Consider the following 11,354-nt stretch of genomic DNA (forward strand, 5'->3'; position numbering starts at 1 on the left):
CAAATGTTCTACTTGACAAAATAACATTTGGGCTCTAAAAAGGCTGCGGCCCAAACTATAGTGGATCAGATATTGTGCATTACCGAAAACCAGAAAAATAGGCTTAATGAAACGATCTGCAAAAGGCCATGTCCTAGAAAATATAAGGCCAAATTGTTGGGCCAAGCCCATGTAGCTAAAGAAAATTAACAGAAAAAATATACAGTAAAAAGGCTGAATTGCTGTCGGCTCATGTAAAGCATCAAATTGGACCGGGCTGAATCTTGTCAACGACCTTTCCAATTGGTCACAATTTTTCAGATTGCCACGTCGGATCCGACGTGGCCTAGGCAGACAGCCAGTGACCAAAATGAAAGGTCATGGATTCAACGACCTTTTGTTTTGGTCATAAACATCTACGACCTTATCCCGAAGAAGGTCGTTAATTTCAGTTTACGACTGCCAGCTTTTGACCATTTGTTTTTGGTCACAAAAAGGTCGCAAATGAAAATCAATGACCTTTCAGCGACCAATAGTGATGGTCACAAGTTGACATATTTCTTGTAGTGATAGTAGTGACGTCCATCTGTCCCTAGACAATAGACCGCACTATTTATTGACCTTCGGTTGGGCCTCTCACACGTGTGTTTATCAGTGTGGAAGCGATACCCATTCTTGTCGTAAGCCTTAAATGACTTGGCCTCATATTCAAAACCTTTGGCTACTTCTCTCACTTTGGCGTCCATATCAACCTCCTAATATGCCTAGAAGATTAATAGGAGATTGTCTGGTTCATTAGTGGAAGCATTATAGGCAAGTAAGATCAACTTGAAGTAACATAAAGTTAGAAAAGTTACTTTTCTTGAGAACCAAGAAATGAAACCGCCATCAGCATTGGTATCTTCAAGAAGGTCTACTGATTCTTTGTCGCTAGGAGGCCGTGGTAGCTTCCAGAATTCGTTCTGGAATTCCCTAGCAATAGGAAGAATTCGAGTTAGAACTCAAGACTAGTGAGTAGTTGTCAATAAAGGTGTTCTACACTTAGTTTATGTATGGTTGCACTTCTTCCATGTTGGTCAAGACATAGATCGTAATAGTGGACCACTCAATAGGTGAAAATTTCTTGGGCTTCGGTCCACTTGCTTTACCACCTTGGCCTTCGAAGAGGATAAGGGCGGAAACATTACTGGTGGGTTCTTCATTATAACGAGGATCTAGATTTAACCTAGTCTGAATACTGTCATGATAGTACTTTGTCGTGGTTGTGGCCACCTCCTCGTTCAGGTATGCCTCGGCTATGGAGGCTTCAATGCGGGCTTTATTCTTACATTTCCCACGAAGATGCTTGAACTCCCGTTCAGGTGCATACTGCCATCGGAACTGCACAGGTCCTCCCATTCTAGCCTCATACGCGAGATGTAAGATCATATGTTGCATCGGATTAAACAAACCTGGCGGAAATATCATATCTAACTTGCATAGCAACTCAGGTGCTTGTTCCTCCAACTTTGCAACCACTTCATAATCTAGTTCTTTGGCACAAAGCTGGTGGAAGAAGTAGCTCAACTCCGCCAGCACTCGCCAAATATCCTCTCTGACATACCCTCGAATAATCACCTGCATTATCCTCTCAACCCATACATGGTAGTCATGACTCTTGAGGCCTCCTATTCGCTTTGTAGCCATATTCACTCCCCTCATGATATTAGTAGCATATCCATCAGGGAAGTACAAGTTGTTCACAATCCATTGGAGAATTTCCTTCCTTTGGGGCATTGAAGGGGTGAAAGGGGCTGGTGGCTTCTTCCAAGAATTACCTTTTGCACAAGGCACCAAATTTAATTTTGGCATGTTGCATAGTTTGGCTTGATCGATCCTAGCCTGAATGTTATCCTTTGACTTCTCGATGTCGAGGAGCGTGCCAAGTAAGGCCTCCACAATATTCTTTTCAGTGTGCATTACATCAATGTTGTGTGGAAGTAGAAGATCTTTAAAGTAAGGGAGCCTCCATAAGCTTGGAATGTGAGTCCACTGGTGTGTCTCTCCATATCCCACAAAACCTTTCCCATCGAGCTTTTCCTCAAGAGCATCTAACTCATCCTTACGCTAGGCACCGGTCATAATAGGTGGTGGCGGGTCATCAACAATAACACCTTTTTGGAAGTGCATAGCGTCTTGTCTGTATGGGTGATCAAGACGAAGGAACTGCCGATGTTGGTCAAAGCATACATACTTGTGACCCTTAGCCAACCAAATGAAAGTCACATGCTATCGACACACTGGGCAAGGCCACTACCCCTTTACACACCAACCACAAAATACTGCACGTGCCGGTAGGTCATGTAGCGATGTGTGGTACCAGATATGCATATTGAAGTGCTTCTTTGAAACGACATTGTATGTCCAGACCCCGTTGTTCCAAGCAACAAGTAAGTCTTCCACCAATGGCTCCATATACACACTCATATGCTTCCCAGGATAGTTAGGGCCTGGAATTATCAATGTCAGGAACATGTGATGTCGTTGCATGCAAACGCCAAGGGCAGATTCAGGGGGATAGCAAATACTGGCCAACAACTATATATGGCAGCCATCAAACTATATGGATTGAACTTGTCGGTTATTATCCCAATAGCTACACTCTTCCAGTCATCTGTTTTCTTATGAATTTCCAAAAAAATTCTTCCATGCTTCACCATCCTGTGGATGTTGCATCTTTTTTGTATTGTACATCTTCCCTTCGGCGGCCCATCTCATATATTGGGCAGTTTCCTCGGTTATATAAAGCCTCTGGATCCTTTATGTGAATGAAAGATATCGAAGGATATTGATGGCAATTGTGAGCTGCCTCTTGCCGCCATCATCATCTATTACCTCAATATACCTAGAGGATTTGCACTTGACACAATAATTCATATCTTTATGGTCATTTCTAAATAACATGCATCCGTTTGGACAAGCATGTATTTGCTCATACGACATCTTAAGTGAACCGAGGATTTTGTTCGACTCGTACATGTTCTTTGGCAATATATTTTCTTCTGGCAACAGGCTAGCAATAACTAACAATAACTCATTGAAGCAAATTATGCTCATGTTATGGTTTGCCTTCAGGGCCATTAGGCGTGCAATACCATCTAGTTGAGTAACCTCTGTATGGGAATGAAGGGGGTTTTGTGCTGCAAACAAAGTTGCATGATACTCTTCAGGGCTTTCCGGTGGCTCCTCAGAGTTTGGGTCGTCCCGTGGATCCGCACGGCAGATGTCATCTAACAGGTTTTCAATCCGAGTATCATATTCGCCGGTGCATTGTCGCACTACCTCCGCCCTAGACTGTTCTGTCTCACCGTGAAAGATCAACCGGTAATAGCCTAGCATAAACCCATACTTGCCTAAGTGTTTACTCATACTAATCTTATCTCTTTCAGTCTGGTTATCACACTCCATGCATGGGCACCAAATTCCACGAACTAGCGTTTCTCCAGCAAATACTAATTCTAGGAAATCATTGGTCTTCGACCTCCACTCAAGGGTCATGCCCTCCATGCTGGGATGTCCGGTGTACATCCACTGACGTTCCTCCATCCTCTGATATAAAGTGAAACACACACATATTTTTTTATGTAACAAGTGGTTCCATCAAGTTTTACGACATGCACTGAGCTATGTAATAGGTAAAGATAGGTCCTAATCCCACCAGAGAATGTGTAGGCTCGGTCCGCTTTGATGACGTACTCCGACCCGAGTCAAAATTTCCGTAGCACCTCCCCGTTGTTCTACAAATACACGTCTCAGCAATAAGCCAAGAGGATGTGTATCTAGAGAACAACAAGGAGACACCGTCGAAATTCTGTCTCGGATCTAAGTACATCATGAAAATGACCCGCGTACACATCCTCGGGTTGTCCATGGAAAACGTGGACAATTCGAAAGAGTTGAGGTTATAAATATGCAAAGACTTGCATATTTATAGATACAACCCTTCCGAATGGGAGATACCTAGGTTACGTGACTATTTAGGTGATCTACAAATAATGAAAACCTACACATGAACGGGAAGAGATTACCCTTGAAGCGTGCAACATAATTCACTCTCTCTATTATCAAAATAGATGCATGTCCTGCATGAAAGAATGAAGTTGTGTTAATCATATGTCAAACACACAAACATCAATAACACTCACTCACACACCCCCTCATACAAACACACTCACATATCCATACACAAACATCACACACTCACTCACACATGCACACACACACACACACACATCAATAGCACCCCTCTCCCACCCACACACACTCACATACACCATTGATTATATATGCACATATATACACACATAAATATAAAAAGCCATTCATTATATATGCACACATACACCAACATCACTCACTGACACACACACATACAAAGCACACACTCACACACATTATTCACTATGCATATATATACACCTTTTGTTGTAATGGATAGGGGGAAACCCCTTTTATTTCAAAAAAACGAGATTGAGTAGGGCCTCACCAATGGGGCAGGGGGCATCAGGGGATTTGGATGCCGGATGTGGTAGAGCTTAGTGGAGGGAATGCCGTGCCGGTGGTGCTTGGTGGAGCTTGGCCGAGACGGCGGCGGTGGACGAGCTCGGTGGAAGTGGTGGTTGGGGGGCCTGGGTGGAGGTGGAGGGGTCGGGGGAGGCACTCCCGGTGGCGGCGGCGGCGGAGGCGGCGGCGGCGGCAGAGCTCGCCGTATGGGGCGGTGGCACTGCGGGGCGGCGGCAGACAGAGGGGGCGGGGGCGAGAGAAACAGAGAGAGAAGAGAGGAGTGAGCGCGTACGAGGGGAAATTTTTTCATAAGTCCCCCGGGAAACATTTCCAAGAGCCAACTTTTGGTGACACTCGGTAAAAGTCTTAACCTAGATCTCAGGGGCTTTTCTGAGAGTCGCACCGATAGTGGTTACCGAGGGTCGTCCAGAAGCACTTGGCAATGGTCGCATTTTCCGAGAAGGACTCTCGATAAAGCATCCTTCTTTTGCATTCTCCATAATATGTATTATAATTTTTGTTGTTTTTCTTTTTTGTTGTTTTCTTCCATGCTTGGCAAACAACCTTAGCACATCATAATTACCGTCTTGTGTTTTCTTTTTCAAATGATGGGTCTCGCCCGGTTCTAGAGACCGGCACCCCTCTGGTGGCCCCGTCGGTCTAGGGAATTGGTCGGCACCGAGAGGGTGTAGTCCACGGTGAATAACTGCTTCTTCATGTTAGTGCATGTCATCACGAGATGACAGACCAAGTCTAGGCCAAAGCCACAGCAAGATCCCATCTGTGTAGACCCGACGTGTCCATTTCCCCCCTCCAGGTGCCGGCGGCGATGCCGTCCGTGAGGGGGCACACCCCGGAGATGCGTGCCGGGCATTTGCAACTGTCACAAGACTTCCAGACTTGTGAGAGGCCGCCTACGCAAGATTTGGCGGCATGTGCTAGCTCCCGGAGACCGCCGTCCACAGTCGTAGACACGCGAAGAGCAATCCGCGGAGAGGGAAGTGTTCAGATACTTCTCCATCACCAGAAATTATGAAAAATCACCATCGGTCCTATAGCACATGTGCCCACCTCTTGTAAAAAAGTCATGATTTTATCGTCCTTCGAGTATTTAATAATATTCATGCCACATCGTTACCGTAGAACGTCTACTACTGTGTCATTGCCATCCATGAGGGGGGCCACACCCCGGAGACACGTGCCGCCTCTTTGTACATGCCACTACACCGCACGACATGTATGAGGGCGCAGTGCGATGCTCCGGTGGCATCGCTACCCCCCAGGGCCCCCGTCCCACCTAACCCTGTAGTGTTTGACCATGGGGTCTAGACCTTTGACTTTGTACGAACAGGCTTTGACCAGTGGAAATCTCCACCTGGTTGTGTTAGGTCAGCCCATATGAACACTTTGGAGCAACATCCGGGCCAAAGCCACAGCAAGATCCCATCCGTGTAGACCAGACGTGTCCGTTTCCCCCCTCCAGGTGTCGGCGGCGGCGCCGTCCGTGAGGGGGGGGGCACACCCCGGAGACGTGTGCATGGCGTTTGCAACCGCCACAACACTTCCAGACTTGTGAGAGGCCGCCTACGCAAGATTTGGCGGCATGTGCTAGCCCCCGGAGGCCACCGGCCACAGTCATAGACACGCGAAGAGCAATCCGCGGAGAGGGAAGTGTTCAGATACTTCTCCATCACCAAAAATTATGAAAAAAATACCATCAGTCCTATAGCACATGTGCCCACGTCACGTAAAAAACTCATAATTTTATCGTGCTCCGAGTATATAATAATATTCACGCCTCATCGTTACCGCAGAACGTCTACTACTGTGTCATCACCATCCGTGAGGGGGGCCACACCCCGGAGACATGTGCCGCCTCTTTGGACATGCCACCACACCATACAACATGTATGAGGGCCCGGTGCGATGCTCCGGTGGCATCGCTACCCCCCCCAGGGCACCCGTCCCGCCTAACCGTGTAGCTTTTGACCACGGGATCTAGCCCTTTGACTTTGCACAGAAGGGCTTTGACCAGTGGAACTCTCCACCCGGTTGTGTTAGGTCAGCCCATAGGAACACTTTGGAGCAACATCCAGGCCAAAGCCACAGCAAGATCCCATCCGTGTAGACCCTACGCGTCTGTTTCCCGTGTGTGTGTGTGGTTTGTGAGGCTCGTGCCACATCATGGACGTGCGTTCCTAATTCAAATAGCACACCACCCCTGCATGCATCTGCATCGGCCACACGCATGTAGGGGTACCCTCCCCCCCTTGGGCGGTCTCTATATCAAGCACCCATCCGGTGGCCCTGGCGGTCTAGGGCATTGTTCGGCATCGAGAGGGTGTACTCCACAGTGAATAAATGCTTTTCCATGTTAGTGCATGTCATCCCGAGATGATAGACCAAGTCTAGGCTCGTTCTGTCACGGGATCACCCACCGAAGATTCTGTCTCGGGGACGGACGCAGCCGGTCCTCGATGTTCTCGCCCGTGTGTGTGGTTTGTGAGGCACGTGTCACGTCAAGGACGTGCTTTGCTTATTCAAATAGCACACCACCCCTGCATGCATATGCATGGGCACACACATGTAGGGGTGCCCCCCCCCTCGGGCGGTCTCTATATCGAGCACCCATCCGGTGGCCCCGGCGGTCTAGGGCATTATTCGGCACCGAGAGGGTGTAGTCCACGGTGAATAACTTCTTCCCCGTGTTATTGCATGTCATCGCAAGATGACAGACGAAGTCTAGGCCCGTTGAAAGATCGTGGATGTCGCCTAGAGGGGGGTGAATAGGCGCTTTAAAATAATTATGGTTTAGGCTTGAACAAATGCGGAATAAACCTAGCGGTTAATTTTTCAAGCACAAAACCTATAGCAACTAGGCTCACCTATGTGCACTGATAACCCACAAGTGTAGGGGATCGCAACAACTATCGAGGGTAAAGTATTCAACCCAAATTTATTGATTCGACACAAGGGGAGCCAAAGAATATTCTTGAGCATTAGCAGTTGAGTTGTCAATTCAACCACACCTGGATAACTTAGTATCTGCAGCAAAGTATTTAGTAGCAAAAGTAGTGTGATAATAAAGGTAATGGTAGCAAAATAATGTTTTTGGGTTTTGTAGTAATTGTAACAGTAGCAACGGAAAAGTAAATAAGCGATGAACAATATGTGAAAAGCTCGTAGGCAATGGATCAGTGATGGTTAATTATGCCGGATGCGATTCCTCATGTAATAACTATAACATAGGGTGACACAGAACTAGCTCCAGTTCATCAATGTAATGTAGGCATGTATTCCATAGATAGTCATACGTGCTTATGGAAAAGAACTTGCATGACATCTTTTGTCCTACCCTCCCATGGCAGCGGGGTCCTAGCGGAAACTAAGGGATATTAAGGCCCCCTTTTAATAGAGAACCGGAACAAAGCATTAGCACATAGTGAATACATGAACTCCTCAAACTACGGTCATCACCGAGAAGTATCCCGATTATTGTCACTTCGGGGTTGTCGGATCATAACACATAATAGGTGACTATAGACTTGCAAGATAGGATCAAGAACACACATATATTCATGAAAACATAATAGGTTCTGATCTTAAATCATGGCACTCGGGCCCTAGTGAAAAGCATTAAGCATAGCTAAGCCATAGCAACATCAATCTCAGAACATAGTGGATACCAGGGATCAAACCCTAACAAAACTAACTTGATTACATAGTAAATCTCATCCAACCCATCACCGTCCAGCAAGCCTACGATGGAATTACTCATGCACGGCGGTGAGCATCATGAAATTGGTGATGGAGGATGGTTGATGATGATGACGGCGACGAATCCCCCTCTCCGGAGCCCCGACGGACTCCATATCAGCCCTCCCAAGAGAGATTAGGGCTTGGCGGCGGCTCTGTGTCGTAAAACGCGATGAAACTTTCTCTCTGATTTTTCTCTCCCCGAACGTGAATATATGGAGTTAGAGTTGAGGTTGGTGGAGGTCCAGGGGGGCCACGAGATAGGGGGGCGCGCCCAGGGGGAGGGTCGCGGCCCCCTGTCTCGTGGACAGGGTGTGGGCCCCCTGGTGTATTTCTTTCGCCCAATAATTCTTATAAATTCCAAAAAGTGCCTCCGTGGATTTTCGAGACATTCCAAGAACTTTTCTTTTCTACATATAAAACAACATCATGGTAGTTCTGCTGAAAACAGCGTCAGTCCGGGTTAGTTTCATTCAAATCATGCAAGTTAGAGTCCAAAACAAGGGCAAAAGTGTTTGAAAAAGTAGATACGTTGGAGACGTATCAACTCCCCCAAGCTTAAACCTTTCCTTGTCCTCAAGAAATTCAGTTGATAAACTGAAAGTGATAAAGAAAAACTTTTACAAACTCTGTTTGCTCTTGTTGTTGTAAACATGAAAAGCCATCATTCAAGTTAGCAAATATTATGAACTAACCATACTCATAGTAACATTTAGGTCTCACAATTACTCATATCAATACCATAATCAGCTAGCGAGCCATAATAATAAAACTCGGATGACAACACTTTCTCAAAACAATCATAACATGATATAACAAAATGGTATCTCGCTAGCCCTTTCTGAGACCGCAAAACATAAATGCAGAGCACCTTTAAAGATCAAGGACTGACTAAACATTGTAATTCATGGTAAAAGAGATCCAGTCAAGTCATACCCAATATAAACCAATAGTAATGAATGCAAATGACAGTGTGCTCTCCAACGGGTGCTTTTTAATAAGAAGGGTGATGACTCAACATAAAAGTAAATAGATAGGACCTTCGCAGAGGGAAGCAGGGATTTGTAGAGGTGCCAGAGCTCGATTTTAAAATAGAGATTGAATAGCATTTTGAGCGGCATACTTCCGCTGTCAACGCAACAACTATGAGATGGATGTATCTTCCATACTACATGCATTATAGGCAGTTACCAAACAAAATGGTAAAGGTTTATACTTCCCCAACCACCAACAAGCATCAATCCATGGCTTGCTTGAAACAATGAGCGCCTCCAACTAGCAACATCCCTGGGGGAGTTTTGTTTAATTATTTTGATTTGCTTTGATCTTTTTGGATCATGGGAATGGGCATCCCGGTTACCTTCCCTTTCTCGTGAATGAGGAGCGGAGTCCACTCCTCTTGAGAATAACCCACCTAGCATGGAATATATAGGCAGCCCTAGTTGTAACATGAGCTGCTCGAGCATACAAAACAGAATTTCATTTGAAGGTTTGGAGTTTGGCACATACAAATTTACTTGGAACGGCAGGTAAATACCACATATAGGAAGGTATGGTGGACTCATATGGAACAACTTTGGGGTTTAAGGAGTTTGGATGCACAAGCAGTATTCCCGCTTATTACAGGTGAAGGCTACCAAAAGACTGGGAAGCGACCAACTGAGAGAGCGACAACAGTCATAAACATGCATTAAAATTAATTCACATCGAATACAAGCATGAGTAGGATATAATCCACCATGAACATAAATATCATGAAGGCTATGTTGATTTGATTCAACTACATGCGTGAACATGTGCCAAGTCGAGTCACCCAATACATTCAAAGGAGGATACCATCCCATCATACCACATCATAATCATTCTAATGGCATGTTGGCACGCAAGGTAAACCATTATAACTCATAGCTAATCAAGCATGGCACAAGCAACTATAATCTCTAAATGTCATTGCAAATATGATTACTTCATAATAAGCTGACTCAGAAACGATGAACTCATCATATTTACAAAAACAAGAGAGGTCGAGTTCATACCAGCTTTTCTCATCCCAATAAGTCCATCATATATTGTCATTATTGCCTTTCACTTACACGACCAAACGATGTGTATAATAATAATAGTGCACATGCATTGGACTAAGCTAGAATCTGCAAGCATTCAACTGAAGAGAGAAGACAAGTATATGGGCTCTAAGTTAAATAAACAATCACGCATATGAGAGCCACTAAACATTTTCAATATGGTCTTCTCGACCCCCAAAGGAAAGAAAATAAAATAAAACTATTTACGTGGGAAAGCTCCCAACAAGTAAGAAGAAGAACTAGAAATCTTTTTGGGTTTTCATTTTAAATGCTACTAAAAGCATGGAAAGTAACTAACTAATTTTTTGGTTTTTTTCTTAAGGTTTATTAAACACACAAGAAGAAAACTAGAAAAGGAAATTTAAACTAACATGGATAATACAATGAAAGAGTATGAGCACCGACGACTAGTGTGTGAACATGAATGTAAAGTCGGTGAGAAATATGTACTCCCCCAAGCTTATGATTTTGGCCTAAGTTGGTCTAGTACAAAGGACCGCCTGGCTGATATCCATAAGTGAAACTGGGGTCGTACTGAGATGCAGCGGCAACCGCCTCCTGAGCTGCAGCGTGTTGGCGAGCTGCCTCCGCTCTCCCCTCGTGTTCAGCTGCTTCCTCCCTGGTGACAACATATCTTACTTTTTCCAGATAATCAAAAAGGTAGGGAGCAGGAAGAGTAACATGGACGATGTTGCGTCTCTCATAGATTAGTCGATATTGGAGGAATTGTTCATTCCTCCCAAGAAATTGATGATTGACCATAGCTTCAGAATCCAAATAAACAGGAGGTATTATCATATCTCCCTCTCATTGTAGCGACCCGACCCGAATGGATCAAGTCTCTGTGCTTAAGTGTCATCCCTGGATCGGTATGCTGACACACACAGTACTCGAGGATTTATAACAGAGGTAAATCACATGTATAAAGTAACGTAAATACTATTACCTCAATCCAAATAGCGGAAGTAACAAGGTTGTGGATTCCCATCAACA

The sequence above is a fragment of the Triticum aestivum genome, chromosome 7B (genome assembly GCF_018294505.1).
Source record: "Triticum aestivum cultivar Chinese Spring chromosome 7B, IWGSC CS RefSeq v2.1, whole genome shotgun sequence".
NCBI classification, from domain to species: Eukaryota; Viridiplantae; Streptophyta; class Magnoliopsida; order Poales; family Poaceae; genus Triticum; species Triticum aestivum.